Below are 18,124 nucleotides of genomic sequence, written 5' to 3' on the forward strand. Positions count from 1 at the left end.
TAGATAAAAGCATGTAAGGAAATATATCAAAATGTTTATTGTCTTTGGTTGTGCAACTATGGGTAATCTTTTTTCTCTTTTTTCTTTTCTCTAATTTCTAGATGTGTGTGTATGCAAATAAATGCATAACTTTTATCATGGGAAAAATAATAAACATTATTTTTCAAAATCTGCAGGCAGACTCTGACCCCTATTTTTAGCCTCTTTAGTTGGTGGCTAGAATTCTCTAGACACAGTTTGGCATAGATCCAAATGATCCCTTCCTGTGTTCTGAGTCTGGCTCTGCCGCTCACTTGCTGTGTGATCTTGGATAAGTTCCTTATCCTCTCTGAGCCTTAGTGGTCTCATCGGTAAATTGTAAATAACACCACCCATATTATAGGTTTGTTATGCAAGCTAAACAAGACAATACATGTAAAATACCATGGTACAAATGCTTTATAAAGAGTAGCTGATCATTCAAAGTACAACATTCTCTTCTTAAGGTTTATAGGGACCAAAGTGCGTTAGAGGTTTGACCTACTCAATCTTCCTTATGAAATTGGCAAGATGTAATCTGCATACCTCTCCTTTATTTAATTTTAAAACAAACAGAAGTATTTGTGAAATAATGCATGATATTTGTAATCTATTTAGAAAAAAAGCTTATCTTCCAACTAAGATACTGCATATATTTGATTTGGGGGCATATCTCCATCGAGTTCTAGTATGAGGTGTAGAAAGATTATTTTTCATTATTTTTAGTGTTACATAAATGTACAAATATAACCTATTGATATGATTACTTAAATATTACAGATTTTTCTTTTATCATCAGAGTACATTTTATTCAAGTCTTGGGCAGTTCAGGTTTATGGTTTGTGTGTGTGGTATGTGTGTGTATGTGTGTTTTATGTGTAAAGTGGAGATAAAGCATCTGCTCTCTGAGCGATATGTTGAATCCCAAAGGTAGGGCTTTACTTCTTTTGTTTGCTGACTCTGCCTAGTATACAAGGAGAAAAAGAAAAGACAGGAAAAAACAAAAGAAAAAGAAAGGAAGGAAGGGAGGGAGGGAGAGTGGGGAAAGAAAGAGAAAGAGCGAAAGAAAGAGAGAGAGAAGGATAGAAAGAAGGAAAGAAGGGAGGAAGGAAGGAAAGGAAAGAAAGGAAAGAAGGAAAGGAAGGAAGGAAGGAAATATCAGCTTGGATCTACTTACAACATATGAGCCAATGTAAGTTTAAAGAAATATCCGGTCTTCACTTAGAGGGGTGGGATAGGGAGGGTAGGAGGGAGGGAGACGCAAGAGGGAAGAGATATGGGAACATATGTATATGTATAACTGATTCACTTTGTTATAAAGCGGAAACTAACACACCATTGTAAAGCAATTATACTCCAATAAAGATGTAAAAAAGAAAGAAAAGAAATAACCGGTCTTAAGCATCACCATTTGGTGCTAAAAACAAACATTTCAGGGGTGAGATGCTGGGGTTGGGGGATGAAGCGGGAGCATGCAACAGAGCACCTCTGACTCACAGCACAGCGAAATATGGTCAATTTAGCCTCATTAGGCCACTATTCTAACCATTGAGAAAAAAAGAAATTACTTATATTTTCATTTCGCAAAATATTTACTTTAAAGTGAATGTTTAAAACTATCGTGTAGTCAGGAAAGCTGAACACAAAGAAGAAATTCTTGATTGTCAGCGTTTCCCTGTGCCATCAGTGTATGACTTCCTTGAGAATATTTGAATTTTTTATACCAATGACTCTATTAAATCAGCAACGAGTACTAGAAGCAAATTATATTACATTCCCCATCACTAACAATTAGAACTTCCTTTTAATTGGCATTTATTCTTGGCCTTTTATAGCTCAAAGAAACCTGACAGAATAACCCCATGTAGTCCAACATAAATCCCCTCCCTCCATCTGTGTGTGTGTGTGTGTGTGTGTGTGTGTGTGTGTGTGTGTGTTTTAATGGCAGAATAAAAGCATAAACAACATGTGTTTGAGAGGTGTGGATTGAAGAAAAAGGGAGTAATGAGGGGCAGGTGTGTTATTTGCTTTTTCAAAAAGGAGACTGAGAAACAAAGCACTTTACTCCAATGTGCCTTCACTGATTTCCAGATCTAAGGGTAATTGTGCTGTGTCAAATTGTAGAATTGCAATAATCAACTTTATAAAGATGACCAAAGTTTCATCTTAATTTCTCCCTCCAGAATTCACAGATTAATTCTCAGATTTATTAATCCTCCCTGGGGAGGATTTCTCATCAGAATGTACGGTCTTTTGCACTTTCAGTTTGCTGTTGTTTTTCCACTGGCGGAAGAGAATCACTAAAAAACAGTGCTCTGTATAGATGACTCTATCTAGTCAATCTCCCTTTAATTTCAGACAAAGTTTTATATCCATTTGGGCCATACTCATTTTGCTGATATACCTGGACTCACCAAATCCAAAACGTATCTGCGGATCCTCAGAGATTCTGGACCTTTCCTTTCTCCCTGATTCTATCCTTAGACCTTACAAACACACCAGAAGTTTATTGTGTTAACTTGTATCCATATTAAAACATTAAACCATTCACTATCTGATTCAGATACTTACGTTACAATTGGAGTCTCTTTAGGGGCAGGGATGACTTTTAAAAAATGGCGCCTAATGACGTCAGAAGCCACAACTAAAACAAGATAGCACGTACAGAGTGAAGTAAGTCAGAAAGAGAAAAACAAACACCGTACGCTAACACATGTATATGGAATCTAAAAAAAAAAAAGGTTATGAAGAACCTAGGGGCAGGACGGGAATAAAGACACAGACGTAGAGAATGGACTTGAGGACACGGGGAGGGGGAAGGGTAAGCTGGGACGAAGTGAGAGAGTGGCATGGACATATATACACTACCAAATGTAAAATAGATAGCTAATGGGAAGCAGCTGCATAGCACAGGGAGATCAGCTCGGTGCTTCGTGACCACCTAGAGGGGTGGGATTGGGAGGGTGGGAGGGAGATGCAAGAGGGAGGAGATATGGGGATGTATGTATATGTATAGCTGATTCACTTTGTTATAAAGCAGAAACTAACACACCATTATAAAGCAATTATACTCCAATAAAGATGTTAAATTTTAAAAAAAGACAGCAATATTGTGTTTTTATAACTCTCTACCTTAAAAAAAAAAAAGAAACACTTTCATGCTCAATTTCTTTATGATGTAACAATACTTGATGCTCAGGAAAAGTGATTTACTCTAAGCATCCTGCATCATTAAAGATTAAAATTTTTATTTTCTATGGCTATATTAAGTGGGCATTTTGATACATTCTAATTTACAACTGGCCATCTACACACGTGTTAATTCTTAGAATACTGTATTCATCAGGACATCTGTAAACATACACGATTCGTTTAGTGTTTCGAGAATCAGGCTATAATTTCAGCTTTTGTCTCTGTGCATGATGGCAAAAATCATGGCTTTAGGGGTCAACAGACTGGGAGTCAAGCCATACCCCACACTTATTGGCTCAATGAACCTGGCAAATCATTTATTTGACCTCTGAAGCTCAGCTGTCCTATCTGGAAAATGAAGAGGATATTACTCATCTCAAGGGACTTGTTGTAAGAATCAAATTAAATAACTTAAACAAAGTGCTGGGCACTATGCCTGGACACCCGCCATAAATGCACAATAAGTTTTAGCTTATGCTGGTGCACTCATCATCTCTTTCTTAAATGGAGACGTAACACCTACCTCCCCTACGTTGTCTAAGACTTTAAAATTAGCTTAACATTACTAAGCATGTATAATAACAGCAGAACTCTCAAACATACCAGATTATGAACATTGTTCCTTTTTTATTTCAGGATAAAATTTGCATTCACCTTTCACCATTCCCCCTCATGGTTTGGCAGAGTTGATATCAATCTTACTATCAACAGTAACCAAGGTTTACTTACTCCCTAAGGGGAGGACCAATTTTTGCTTCCCGGTTTAGAGCTCTCCTCTGGCAATAAAAATTTCTAATTGTTATCCTTTTTTCCCACTTGAATGTCTATAAAGTTGGAGGGAAAGGGGAAACAAATCTCCCTTTTCCCTTGTCCAAGCTGTGGATTTAAAATACCTGTTTTTATTAGAGGCAGTGGTATTTTTTTTTTTAAACATCTTTATTGGGGTATAATTGCTTTACAATGGTGTGTTAGTTTCTGCTTTATAACAAAGTGAATCAGCTATACATATACATATGTTCCCATATGTCTTCCCTCTTGCGTCTCCCTCCCTCCCACTCTCCCCATCCCACCCCTCCAGGCTGTCACAAAGCCCCGAGCTAATATCCCTGTGCCTTGCGGCTGCTTCCCCCTAGCTATCTACCTTACTACGTTTGTTAGTGTGTATATGTCCATGACTCTCTCTCGCCCTATCAAAACTCGCCCTTCCCCCTCCCCATATCCTCAAGTCCGTTCTCCAATAGGTCTGCGTCTTTATTCCTGTCTTACCCCTAGGTTCTTCATGACATTTTTCCCCCTTAAATTCCATATATATGTGTTAGCATACGGTATTTGTCTTTTTCTTTCTGACTTACTTCACTCTGTATGACAGACTCTAGGTCTATCCATCTCATTACAAATAGCTCAATTTCATTTCTTTTTAAGGCTGAGTAATATTCCATTGTGTATATGTGCCACATCTTCTTTATCCATTCATCCGATGATGATGGGCGCTTAGGTTGTTTCCATCTCTGGGCTATTGTAAATAGAGCTGCAATGAACATTCTGGTACATGACTCTTTTTGAATTTTGGTTTTCTCAGGGTATATGCCCAGTAGTGGGATTGCTGGGTCATATGGTAATTCTATTTGTAGTTTTTTAAGGAACCTCCATACTGTTCTCCATAGTGGCTGAACCAATTCACATTCCCACCAGCAGTGCAAGAGTGTCCCCTTTTCTCCACACCCTCTCCAGCATTTATTGTTTCTAGATTTTTTGATGATGGCCACTCTGACTGGTGTGAGATGATTTCTCGAGGCAGTGGTATTTTTATTGAGGTATAGTTGATTGATAATATGTTATTTTCAGGTGTACAACACAGTGATTCTAAATTTTTATAGGTTATACTCTATTTATAATTATTATAGAATAATGGCTATATTCCCTGTGTTTTACAAGAACGTACCTGTTTTTTGTCTGTGCCTCTTTCACCCGTAGCTCCTAGAATAATTTTGACATTTTCTGAATAAATTTACACCAGACACAACATGTTTATCAAATCTTCAGTCAGGGTAGGTCATTGTCTTCCAATTCCATGCTGATTCTTCTGGGTGTTGAGGTGGACCACTTTATAAACTCCTCATGAAATTGTCCGAACTGGTTTCCTCCGAGTGGTGACTTTCCGCACAGACAGAAGGGTCCTTGTGAAATTATCCTCTGTTCAAACTGTCTGTGGGATCATATCCTACTTCTCCCTAATACCGTCTTTCTCCAAATTGAGGCCCATAATAAGAATATTTTCTTTTTAATTTCAATCCCAAGGTCAGTTTCACAGAAGGGTGTCAGAGCTGGCCTGTTTGGGAGATAGAGCTTAATCATCCACCAGGTCCAAATTAAAAGCAAAGAGATGTCTTCAGCTACCTTTTGCAAATCCCAAGTAGAAGGAAGATGGATTGAGATGTCCCCAGAGATAAGATTCCAGAGAGTCATTTATTCCTTAGCTCTGGATCCAGAGTAGAAATCATGTCTTTCCCAGCTAAAGGAAACTGAAAAAGCTGCCCCACAGTCTTATTCTCAGCACAATTCCAGGAAAGTTCAGGGCAGAAGGTGAAGCAGGGAAAGAAGTACAGAACTGAAAGTTCGGGTGTGTTTAACGTAATGAGTGGAACCTCACCACCCACATGTAAGCCCCTCCCGGAAATGCAATTTCCTCTTCCAGGAAATAAAGGTGTGGAGAACTTCTGAGCAGCAGCCATGTTTATAAAACAATGAGACAAAGTCTGACACAAAACAGAAATGCCTTGTAGTCTGGGGAAGGGAGGGCTGGCTATACAGGGTGCTGGGGTCAGAAAGGTCTACAGATATCCCTAACGCCTACATGTAACAAGAACAAATCGGGATTTTTTTTTTCTTTTAGATGAGATTCAACACAACAACAACAACAACGCCTTTCTAGACATTTGTTGAATATTGTTTTAAAAGATCCAGTCTTCAGATTAATGGGTTTCCAATCGTAGGACTATATGGTTATATAGTAGAGTAGCACGGGTCTCCAGGGACCATCGTCCAAAAGAGAGAGAAGCAGAAGAAGGAGGGTATGGCTATAGAATGGAGGCTGTATTCAACAGTGCCTAAGGGAGCCGTTTCAGACTGGCTTGAGTTTGAATACTGGTTGTGGTACTTTTTTTTTTTTTTTTGCTGTACGCGGGCCTCTCACTGTTGTGGCCTCTCCCGTTGCGGAGCACAGGCTTCGGACGCGCAGGCTCCGGACGCGCAGGCTCAGCAGCCATGGTTCACGGGCCCAGCCGTTCCGCGGCATGTGGGATTTTCCCGGACCGGGGCACGAACTCGCGTCCCCTGCATCGGCAGGCGGACTCTCAACCACTGCGCCACCAGGAAAGCCCCTGGTTGTGGTACTTTATTAACTGTATGATTGTGGGCAAGCTGCATAATCCTTCTAAGCTGCATTATTCTCGTCTCTAAAATAGAGATGATGATGGTGATGATGGTGACGATAATGAGGGTATAATATCCACCTCTTAAGATTGTTGTGAGGATGAAATGAATAGTGCATCAAAGGTGCTCATCATAGGGCTTCCCTGGTGGCGCAGTGATTGAGAGTCCGCCTGCCGATGCAGGGGACACGGGTTCGTGCCCCGGTCCGGGAAGATCCCACATGCCGTGAAGCGGCAGGGCCCGTGAGCCATGGCCGCTGAGCCTGCGCGTCCGGAGCCTGTGCTCCGCAACGGGAGAGGCCACAACAGTGAGAGGCCTACGTACCGCAAAAAAAAAAAAAAAAAGTGCTCATCACAAAAATAACTAATTAAAAACATGAAAAGTGCTCATTACAGCCACTCGTAGATACTCAGTATATGATCATCATCACCATCATTTGAAACTTTTTAAAAGCCACTGACTACTGACTAAATTAAAAGGACATATGACTTTCCCTTGAGCCCCTACATGTGATTAATATTTAACCTCCTTCTCAAATAGTCATTTCTCAAATAGTCATTGAAAACCCCAGCAAGGAGGAATGAGTGGGTTTGCTGTCTCCCAGGCCCTGCAGCCTCTGGCAGTCTGCCATCTCTCTTCTGTGTGACAGGCTCTGTTTAAGGACGGCTGTGGAGAGCCGGGAGGAAGGCATCTTGAACCAGGAGGTTTCCCAGAGAGAAGATGGGCCTCTCAGTGGGGGTCGTTTCTCCAGCTCTGCCACCTTGTTCTCAGCCATAGATGCATCTTCCCACCAAATCTCAATAGCAAATATACAATGAGCGCCTACTGTGTGCCAGGCTCTGGTGATGTCACAGTGAGCCTACACAGCCAATGTTTGTCCACACTCACACCTCCTGGCTACTATCTTCCAAGAGGTGGCAGCCTCTCTGTTGGATGATCCTGGCCCCACGGTCCATGCAGTGCTGTTGCATATTGATAAGTGTGAGAGACGGCAAACTTTTCAGGGAATATATTTTTATCTGTAAAAGGTGTGTGCGTTTGCTTTGCTGAATTCATACAGATTGGGGGTAAAGTCAGCATATCTGGCTTCCCAGCACAGGCCTGCCACAAGGCAGCTATGTGAATTAAGTCAGTAAACCCTTCTGGGCCTCAGTTTTTCATCTTTAGAAGTTTGGGACTAGCTGTAGTCTGAGCTGTAGTCAGCTGACGGTCTATACTTCCATGATCGGAAGCGCGCTGATCCAAGGTTAGGCTCTTCCATACATTTTAAATCTCCCTCTCTAAAAAAAAAAAAGAAAAAAGAAGAAAAAAGAAAAAAAAGAAAAGACAAAACAAAGGACTATTGTTTTATTTCTTAAACTAACCTGGGCTTAGTATATTATAGCAACAAAAGCCTACAGCAAGTACATTTTAATCATTTCGTAGCCTAATTGAGAGGGAACGGCCCTGCAGTACTGGTAACCAGTATATAGATTTTCTAACCTGAATGAAAAGTTAATTCTACAGAGCACAGGAAAAAGCACCCCAACTATGCTCGTCACGATCATCAGTACCACAAACCAGGCGTAAAATCTTCCAATGACAAACGCGCTGATAAGACATTGCACTGCAGCTTCAAGGGCTGTCAAGTTCAAAGCAATGCAACTTGGAAATGATATATAAAACGACTGAGCAGGAACAGTCAGAGGTAGGCCACAACCGAGGAAAGATTATCTAGCGGACAGAACGGCACCAAATCCTTCTCAGGTGGGTCGTTTTAAAAGAACAGGGTTCTAGTCCTTTCTAGTGGAAAAGCTGGCAAAACAGCTGAAGTTCTTTTTACCTAATGACCTTGAGCCTTCCCGTGGGAAGGCTCATTTCGCTTTTCGCTTTGGTTGGATGGAGAGTCACGTGGACTCGGGGCCCCTCTGCCCGCGCGCGGCGCCTGGCTCAGTATCCCCAGCGCGGGGATGGGTGCCGTTCTCAGGGCCGAAGCCGCCGCGAGCGGAAGCGCGGAGAGGAGCGCGGGGCGGGCCCTAGGGGAGAGCTGCGCGCGGCGGGTGGTGCGCGGGCCGCGGCTCCGGGGAGGGCGTCGGCGGAGCAGGCTCGGCGGTGGGGCCGCGGGGTGACTAGCGCCCCCTGGCCGGCGCCGCCCGCGGGCGCACCCACCGCGCCGGCAGCCCGCTCCCGCGCAGCCACCGCCGCCGCCGCAGCCGCCGCCGCCCAGCCGAGAGCTCGGGCCGCTGTCGCCCGCAGGTAGGTCCCTGCGCCGGGCGCCGACCGGGAGGGCAGGAGCCGCGGGGCCGGGGCCGGGGCCGTGCGCCCTGCGAGGGGCGGGGGGTGGCCACCCAGCTCGGGCTCCGGCTCCCAGCCGGTCCAGGAAGGGGCGAGTAGGCTGATGGCGAACTCGGAAACGGCCACTCGAGCCGCAAACTTTGGGTCTAGTTTCCGTGGTTTCTCGCGCGCGGGGTGCCCGGGATGCGCGGACCTTGGCCGGGCGGAGGCCACTGGGGAAGGGGCCGGGCCGCCTCCTCTTGTTTCTGGGGTTTTCTCTCACCTGAACGAACGGCTTGGGTGGGAGGGAGGGAGGGAGGAGGGCGGCGGAAAGTTTTGTGTTCTCGGCACGTATTGGGAAGGAGAGGTGTTTGATGCAGTGGCAACCTGTCCGCAGAGGAAAATAACCAGTTTTCTTGGCATTTGTTAGAGGATCGGATAGGGCTGCTAACACTCGCTTCTAAACAAACTTGGTTTGTTTCCAGGGGCCGTCGTCAGGGCGAGGCCGGTTTTGATAGATACAAAGAAAAAAAAAAGTGGTGCTTCATGCAGTAATTGTGGATGAGTGGTTTTTTTTCCTGGTGCTCAATCCTGTAACCTTGGTAAGAATGTTTTTCAGCTTTGAGGGCCACATGTTAAGAAAGTAGAGTCAGTGTCTTTATTTTATTGGGTTTTTAAGAGCCCTGGTTATCAGTGTGAAATGGACCTTTCATGCTAACGGCTCGTTACTCCCCACGGGGTCAATGAAGAGAGGCCCGAGGCGGCCTCACCTGGGAGATGCTGGGGTTTCTGCAGGGACAACACTGCTGAGCTGCCTTGTCCTTCGGGGCTGTCCTGATCAGAGTGGTGCTAAGAAAAGATGATTCAGTGATGGACCAAGCTGACAAGGAAGGAGGTGGTGACACGGGGAGAAGGAGAGGACACCGCTCTGTGTCCGTGGAGAGAATGACCCAGACCAAGGATGATCCATTCCTAGGTAGCGGTAACGTGCGGGTCCTGCAGGTGCCCTGCCCTTTCTGAACACGAGTCTGGTTGTTGCTCTTCTTACATTGTTCTCTAGAAGCTGTGATCACCACCGTCCTTTCCTGATGGGGATACTTAATAGACAAGCCCTGTTCGTAAGGTGCCCCCCCACACACCCAAACTTGTGAATCACCATCTTCATTTCCCCTGTAACTTATCTTTGTTAACTCTTATAAAATGGCAGTCTCACCGTGGATGCTTAATGTCTTTTAAAAAATGCTGTGTCTGGTTGGAAGGAGGGTGACATTTACTAATTTGGTTGCAAATTACTTTTGAAGTTTATGCACAGCTGTTTAAAATCCCTCGGAGATCAGTGCCATTGTTTGAGGCAGGTGTCTGCCACTGACTGATCTGGTTAGTCTTTCTTGTGCTGATTGAACCGTATATATATTTAAAGAGGCAACATGGGAAGAGCTTCTAAAACCTTCAAAGCCCCAGCTGTGGAACTCCTCCAAGTTAGCAATTAAGTACAAATTAAGTTGGTTTTTTTGGGGGTTCCCCCCCTTAACTTTTCTCTCTGATTTCAAGAGTAACCTGTCAGCATCACCAGCCTTTGTTTCAGCCCCTGTGATTTTTCTTGTAAACTTTTAAAATGTAAACTTCCAGGGAGGATTCTTGTTACCTCCTCTGCATATCACTTGTTCACTTCCGCCACTGTCTTGTGTGATGGTTGCTCAGGATGGCAGGTGGCTCTCAGATGAGCTTGAGCTGCTTTCCTTCTCCCAGACCCTCCTCCCTGCAACAGACACTCCCTATTGAGTCTGTTTGGAAGATACATAGGTCAACACTGGAACTTTTTTTGGTGTCACTTGTCTTTCGGGTATGCAGGGATATTGTTCAGTAAGTCACACAGTGGTCCTTCTTCAAATCTCAAAGATCCCTCTCAACACCGAGATGAGATTTCTCCTGTTCACAGCAGGTCCTGGAGGCTCCCTCGAATAGCCCATTTGTCTTTGGCCATTTCTATAAAGGTCCCTCATGCCATTGTAATATATTGTCTCTCTTCTGTGGAAAAGACGAAATTCTTTCGTGTCATGAATTTGGTGTTTTATCTAAAATTCCATGTGGACTGGGTTCAGGATTTTCTTTTGAGAGTGTGGGCTTCTGGTAGAAATCTACCGGGAGATTCAGGAGTAAAGCTCCACAGATCTCCTTATAATTGCAGAATTTGATGATAGGACATTTGCCCTCCTTTAAAATAGGAATTGGAATTAGTACTTCCTGTTCTTAGTGCATTTCATGTTTTAGAGTTACTGATTATATTGTTGGCCTTTGAAAGTATTGCTGATATAGTAATCAAATGTGACTGTTAAGCGTATTTTTGATTTCAGGTGGCTTCCATTTTAAAGGGTTCAATCTTTTATCTGTTTTTCAAGTAATTTTCACAAATCATTTCATAAAAATAAAAAATGGTTATAAGTCCCAGAGAATACCGATGTATAATGTGGTTTCATATTTACGTAATTTTGTTGCCCAAAATCAGATTGTAATTAAAAAGTAGGGAAATTAGTCTTGTGGTGACATGACATAGCATTAAACTCATTCTTTGTTTCTATTTTAAAACGTTAAGTGTCTCGTTTTCAAGCAGCAAATCATCCAGGTTTGCTTTCTAATATGTATTTCAACTGTTAAGGCAGAAATTAGGAGAAACTCATAGGAAAACATGATGTCGAGGCAAAAAAGATAAAAGGTGTTTCCTTGCAATAATGGAAACATCTTTCATTATTTTAACGTGTCAAGCACTTATACACATTGCTCTGTCATCTAAAGATATCCTTGGTGCAAAATGAGAAGCAGAGGTTTCTGAAATTAGGAATAGCACATCCTAAGCCTACAATCATAGATTTCTGCTCTGGGATTAAATTAGCGGATATTCAGAGCCACTCACTCTGACAGCACATACTTCTACAGATTGACGTTAACTTTTGTTTTTTCCGTTTTATTGGAGCGTAGTTGATTTACAATGTTAGTTTCAGGTGTACAGCAAAAGTGGTTCAGTTATACATATACATATATCCTTTTTCAGATTCTTTCCCCATATAGATTATTACAGAATATTGAGTAGAGTTCCCTGTGCTATACAGTAGGTCCTTGTTTGTTTTCTATTTTATATTTAGTAGTGTGTGTATGTTAATCCCAAGCTCCTAATTTATCCCCCCTCCACACACATTTCCCCTTTGGTAACCATAGGTTTGTTTTCAAAATCTGTGAGTCTGTTTCATAAGTGAGTTCATTTATATCATTTTTTTAAAAAAATTATGATGTTAACTTTTGAATTAAGCTAATAATATTGATGGTAATCAGAGCCAATAAAAGCAATAAGGCATGGTTTTATTGATGTATTATTATTTATAATTTATGTGCCAGACATTATACTCAGTTTTATTTGTATTTGACAGACATTACTGTCTGTAATGTTTAATCTTCGCGAAGCTTATATAAATTTGATATCACCATCACCACCACCATCACCATCCGAATTCTGCAGATGGGGAAACGGAGGCTCAGGGAGGTTGAGTCCCTTGCCCAGCTCTTCCAGCTGGTAACTGTTAGAATCAGGTGTGTGTGATCACCAAACATTGCCATAAACCACAGAGCTAGACGACCTACCAATTAAATATTTTAAATTGTGATAAAATACACATAACAAAATTTCCCATCTTCGTCAGTTTTAAATGTGCACTTCAGCGGCATTAAGTACATTCACGTTGCCATGCAACTACCACCACTGTCCATCTACAGAGCTCTTTTCATCTTGCAAAACTGAAACTGTGTACCCATTAAACAACTCCCCATCCACCCCTCCCTTCCACTTTCTGTCTCTGAATTGGACTACTCTAGGGACCTCATATAAATGGAATCTGACAGTATTTGTCTTTTTGTGAATTACTTATTTCACTTAGCTTAATGTCCTTCAGGTTCGTCTGTGTTGTAGCCCGTGTCAGAATTTCCTTCCTTTTTAAAGGCTGAATAATATCCCATTGTATGTATCTACCACATTTTGTTTATCCATTCATCTGTTCATGGACGCTTGGGCTGCTTCCACATTTTGGCTTACGAGTAGTGCTGCTATGACTATGGGTGTATCTCTTCAAATTTCTGCTTTAAGTTCTTTTGGCTGTATACCCAGAAGTGGAATTGCTGGATTAAATGATGATTCCGGGTTTCGTTGTTTGAGGAGCCACCACACTGTTTTCTATGGCGGCTGTACCATGTTACGCTCCCACCAACAGCACACGAGGGTGTCAGTGCCTCCCGTCCTCGCCAATACTCGACACCCGTTATTTTCTGTTTTTTGACAGTTGGCATCCTGATGGGTGTGAGGTTAACCAATTAACCAGTTAGCCTTTTACCAAATCATTTGGTGCCCGACGTGCGGGTTCTCTGGGCCGGTGCTGCTCCTGAATTAGTTTTTTCCTATCTCACCTTGTGCTTATGTCCCTTTTTCTAGCGAAGAATAATTGGAGGACTTATTACTCCAGCACCTCCTGGGGGACTAGGGAACCCATGGGCAGGAGGGCTCCTGACAGATAAACACCGCGTCTCTGTAGGGAGGGCTGCCCCTGCTTACGTGAAGGACCTCGTGGTTTAGCAATGAATAGTTGTTGAGAATCAAGTAAGCGTGGCGTTAGTATTAATGACACTAAATGTGCAGAACAGACCCTTTGCGGAAGATTAGGTAAAGGTTGAGTTATCTCTTATATGTGACCAAAACAAGACAAATTCTTTTTTTTTTTTTTTTTTTTGCGGTACGCGGGCCTGTCACTGTTGTGGCCTCTTCCGCCGCGGAGCACAGGCTCCGGATGCGCAGCCTCAGCGGCCATGGCTCACGGACCCAGCCGCTCCGCGGCATGTGGGATCCTCCCGGACCGGGGCACGAACCCGTGTCCCCTGCATCGGCAGGTGGACTCTCAACCACTGCGCCACCAGGGAGGCCCAAGACAGATTCTTAGGACAGTGGAGAGAACCAAAAAGTTGACTGCTGTGGTTTCATCTGTCAAGCTGTTGTTGGGAGGCGCAGAGACGCACGCTGTGCCATATAACCCCCCCGGGGGGGAGATGCAGCCAGATGAAGGGGAAATTCTAAGTGTGATGATTTCATCATGTATTGGGGTGGCCAAAGAGTTCATTTGGGTTTTTTTATAACGTCTTATGGAAAAACCCAATGAACTTTTTGGCCAGCCCAATGTTTGTATTGTTATATGTCAGTTTATAATATTACGGTCCATGACAACGTTATATGTTTATTTTGTCTGTTTTTCTCTAGAGTATAAACTCCCTGAGGGCTGGCGTTTGTCCGTAGCCGTATTCCCAGCTCCTACAGTAGTGCTGGCACGTAGTGAGTAAATGAGTGCAGAATGAGGGTGTAAGCGCTGTGCTAGGGACATACGTGGTGTCATGGGAGCAGTAGATCTGGGGTGTCTGAGAAGATGTCCCAGAGAAAGCAACGGCTCAGCTGAGACCTGAGGGGTTGATGAGGATGTTCTGGAAGGTGGGAATGGCATTTTAGGATTACTGTGAGCATGACATCCTAGTGAGGGAAAGGAAGACAGTCTGGTTTGAGCACAGCGGGTGAGTGAGTAGAGGGGCTGAGCCCAGAGTTCCCCCTCAAAGTGTGCTACTGGCATCAACTACACTCTTTAGTTGAAAGTACAAAGAGCGGACCCTTAGTTGCCCTTGGCTATCTTACCCCCTTTCCCGTCTCAGCCCTCTACTCAGTTCACACTGAGTAGATGCTAAAATAAGCATCTAGCAAGTAGAGTGTTGCCAAGATACGGGGGAGTTTCCAAAGCAAGCCAAGTGCTGTGAGTTCATGGTCAGATAAGACAACTCTTCTCAGCCCAGGTGAGCAAGAAGCCAAGTCTTTCATGAAAGTCAGCTGACCTTTCTTTCAGTTTGGGGAGAAATTCACGTCAGCTGCGTGTGTAGCGCTTTTAGAGCAATAGTCTTCAGCATTTTCCGTTCTGTGGTCCGTTAATGTTTTCAGTGATACAAAAACAGGTCTCTCACCCAGTGTTTTTTAAACTGCAAGACACAATCCATTATTGGATTATGAAGTTAACTTACTGTGTTGGAACAAGCATATCTTTAAATATGAAGTCGAATGGAACAGAAAAGACCAGCATGCATTTCATGTAGCAAGAGTGATTCATGAAATTTTGGGTCCTGGAGTTTGGGACATGTGTCTTACCCAAAAGCTCGAAAATGATAGACCCATGACATTTAGTTTTCTATAATGTTCCTTTTAAGTTATAGAATCACACAGGCGCAGGCCTGGAGGGAGGGCAGGAGAAAGTGACATTAGTTGGGCGATCACCATGCAGGTGCCTGGATACATGGAATTATCTACTCCTACGATACTGCTCATTGGGTGGATCATCTCCAGTTTACAGAGGAGACGCTGAGGCTTGTAGAGCTTAAGAAGCTTGACCGAGGGTTACCTGACAAATGGCTAGCTGTGAACCCTGATCTCTTGGCTCACAATTTAATCTTCCTTTCAGGCCTCCATAGATTGTATTCCCGCAATTTGAAGACATCTTCTCAGGGAATGTGTTATAACCATATTCCACGTTAGTTAAGAGGAATATGGACTTTGGGATATACCCCATCAGCTTCTTAAGGAACTAAGTCACATAGGAAGAAGTAGTATTGATTAAACAGACCAGGGCTGTTGACAAAGATGAAAAGGGCCACTCTTTCCTCCCCACTGAAGCTTTCTCCCTGCTGCTGGGCGAAGCAGCCTCCGTGGAGCCATGTGAGGCGCCGTGCTTTCCTTTCTAAAGCTGGGATCCCTGGGGCCATAGCTGAGTCCCACTGTCTCCTTTTCCCAATGTGTATCCAGAGGCTGATGAGTTTCTACTGGACAAAGTGATGCAATTATGCAAATTCCTGGTGCGTGATTCCAGGATCTCCAGCATCTGCCAGGCTTTCAGGCTTTGCCTGGTCAACTCTTTCTACAGCAGCTATTTCAGACCGTCTCCTGCCACCGTCACCCCCTCAGCCTGCTTCGCTGAGAAAATGGAAGTTTTCCTGATGAAAACCACCTTACCCTGAGATCACAGGGCTACAAGCCCAACTCTGTCTGGATCCACCCTCCCATCCTTCCCGTCTTTTACAATGAAGAAAAAAGAAAAAAAGCCTCACCTGTCTAATGTTCATCCTCCATTGAAGCTCTGGAATCCATTTCTTCTTCCTCCTTGAGAATCTCGTTCTCTTGATTATGTTCTCTTGCACCTGTATTTTCCTTCCCTCCCTCATGCCTGGCCCCATTCTCCCTGTACAGACATGCTGAAATCCCTCTCTTCTTTGAAGAAAAAGGCCATCCTTCTGTGCCTCCCTCCAGCTACTTCTCTTTCCTCCTCTTCACAGCCAGACTCCTTAAATTGTCCTCTGCACCTGCTGCTCTGTGTTCTCCCTCCGTGTCTTGGCTACAGACATCTGGCATTGCCCCTGGGAATGGATCCCATTCCTGTTCCCTTTTGCTGATTCTTGCTATAATTCCTCTCCCGTCTTCCTTGACTTCTCTGCAGCAGACAGCTACTGAGCACCTGTGGCTTCTCTGAGCAACGTCTTCCTCCCATCCCCCCTTCCCGTTCTTCCTTCCTCTCTTGTGCTTTTCAAGCTGCTCCTCTCCTTTCTGTCCCCTGGAGGGTTGATGTTCCTCAGTGTTCTCACCCCATGGGTAACCTCACCGCTCGCTGACCTTAACAGCCACCTCCTGGCTGACCACTGCCCATCCATGACCTATCCAGAGTCCTCTTTTGCTGCTGCTAGATGGGCGCATCCAGCACCCCAGGCGCCAAACTGCAGGTGTCGTCTTCCCCTTTCTCTTTCCACAGACCCGCCTCCCGTTCTTTTCCGTGTCTGGCGCTGGCATCAGCTGTCCTTGCACAAGCAGAAACCTGGACGTCTTCCTTGACTCGTCACCTCCGCAGCTCAGCCCAAACCAAGTTCTGTTAGCCGCACCCCCTGCTTATCTTCTTACTCCATCCACCTTCTCCAGCCCCCACGCTATTTGCAGGTCACACCATTTCTCTTCTGGATCACTGCCAGAACCTCCTCACTGGTCTCTGTTACTGTGGACTGTCCTCCGTGCTGCAGCTGGGAGGATCCTTCTAGAACCCAGATCTGAGCTTGTCACTCCTTGCTTTACACTCTCCAATGGCCACCCAGTGTACTTGGAATGAAAGCTGGACCCTGTAACATGAATTAGAAGGTTCTAGTTGGTCTGCACTCCCCCGTCCTCTCCAGCCTCATCTCTCCAGCACCACACACATCACTGTCCTCCAAGTCCAAGCCTCTTTGGGTTCCATAGTGGTCCCGTGCATCCCACTGCCTCATGGAAATTTCTGCCCTACCTCTAATCCCGCCTTCCTTTGGCTATTCTCTACATTTTCAGGGCCTCACTTAGATAGTTTTCCTCTGGAAAACTCTTCCTCCAAATTAGGATTTTGTTTCCTCCCACATGTCCTTAAAGCATGTACGAGATCATCTATATACAGCACTTAGCCCCATGCGTGGCAACCAGTCAGTACACGTTAGCTGGCACGGCACTTAGCATATACTGGTTTCTTTACCTTTAGATGTTCCAAATAGATTGTAAACTCTCTGAGGGCAGAAGGCACATTCTCTTATTCTTGATTGAATCCCTGGTATCTAGCACTGTTGCTGATGCATAGTAGGTGCTCAATAAATATTAGTGGAATAAATAAATGAGCCACACATTTTAGAACCTTTATTGTCTAAGGGACTGTGTGCTAATCCCAATCTGGTAGTTTAAATGTCTACACAAATATAATCATTATGATCTTCAGCATTTTTTGCCTGTGGGTCTCTGGAATTATCTAGATACATTCTACTACAGAGTCAGAGTTGAAGGTGATGGGAAACATTGAAAAATGCAAAGACGCATCTTGCTACCAGGGAAAAACTCCATCTCCCCAGCTCTGTGGTATGATTTTCTCCCTCTGTCATCCTCATAGTTTCTCACTTCGCTGGGAGATGCCAATAATAAAAGACAAAAAGATTAGGAATGATCAGGAAACAAAAAGGAATATTGAAATATTCTGAAATATCCTACAAGGTTGAGGCAGTAGATAAACATTAAATGCAAATATACAGCGAACGCAAAATTATTTTAATAAAAAATTATCAAAGGGTAAAAGAGGTTAAAAAATTTAATGAAACGATAAAAGATTTTAAGGAT

At 43.9% G+C, this 18,124-nt stretch overlaps 1 protein-coding gene across 1 annotated transcript in view; it reads left to right on the top strand.

Annotated features, from left to right (window-relative positions):
• The first annotated feature begins 8,673 nt into the window (after positions 1-8,673).
• Positions 8,674-18,124, top strand: part of PRKCQ (protein kinase C theta) — a 153,176-nt gene continuing 143,725 nt past the window's right edge. The window contains exon 1 of the mRNA XM_032623438.1: positions 8,674-8,877. The gene's annotated coding sequence lies outside the window, so the exon portion shown is untranslated. The remainder of the gene's footprint in view (positions 8,878-18,124) is intronic.

The sequence above is a fragment of the Phocoena sinus genome, chromosome 2 (assembly GCF_008692025.1).
Source record: "Phocoena sinus isolate mPhoSin1 chromosome 2, mPhoSin1.pri, whole genome shotgun sequence".
In the NCBI taxonomy this organism is placed as follows: Eukaryota; Metazoa; Chordata; class Mammalia; order Artiodactyla; family Phocoenidae; genus Phocoena; species Phocoena sinus.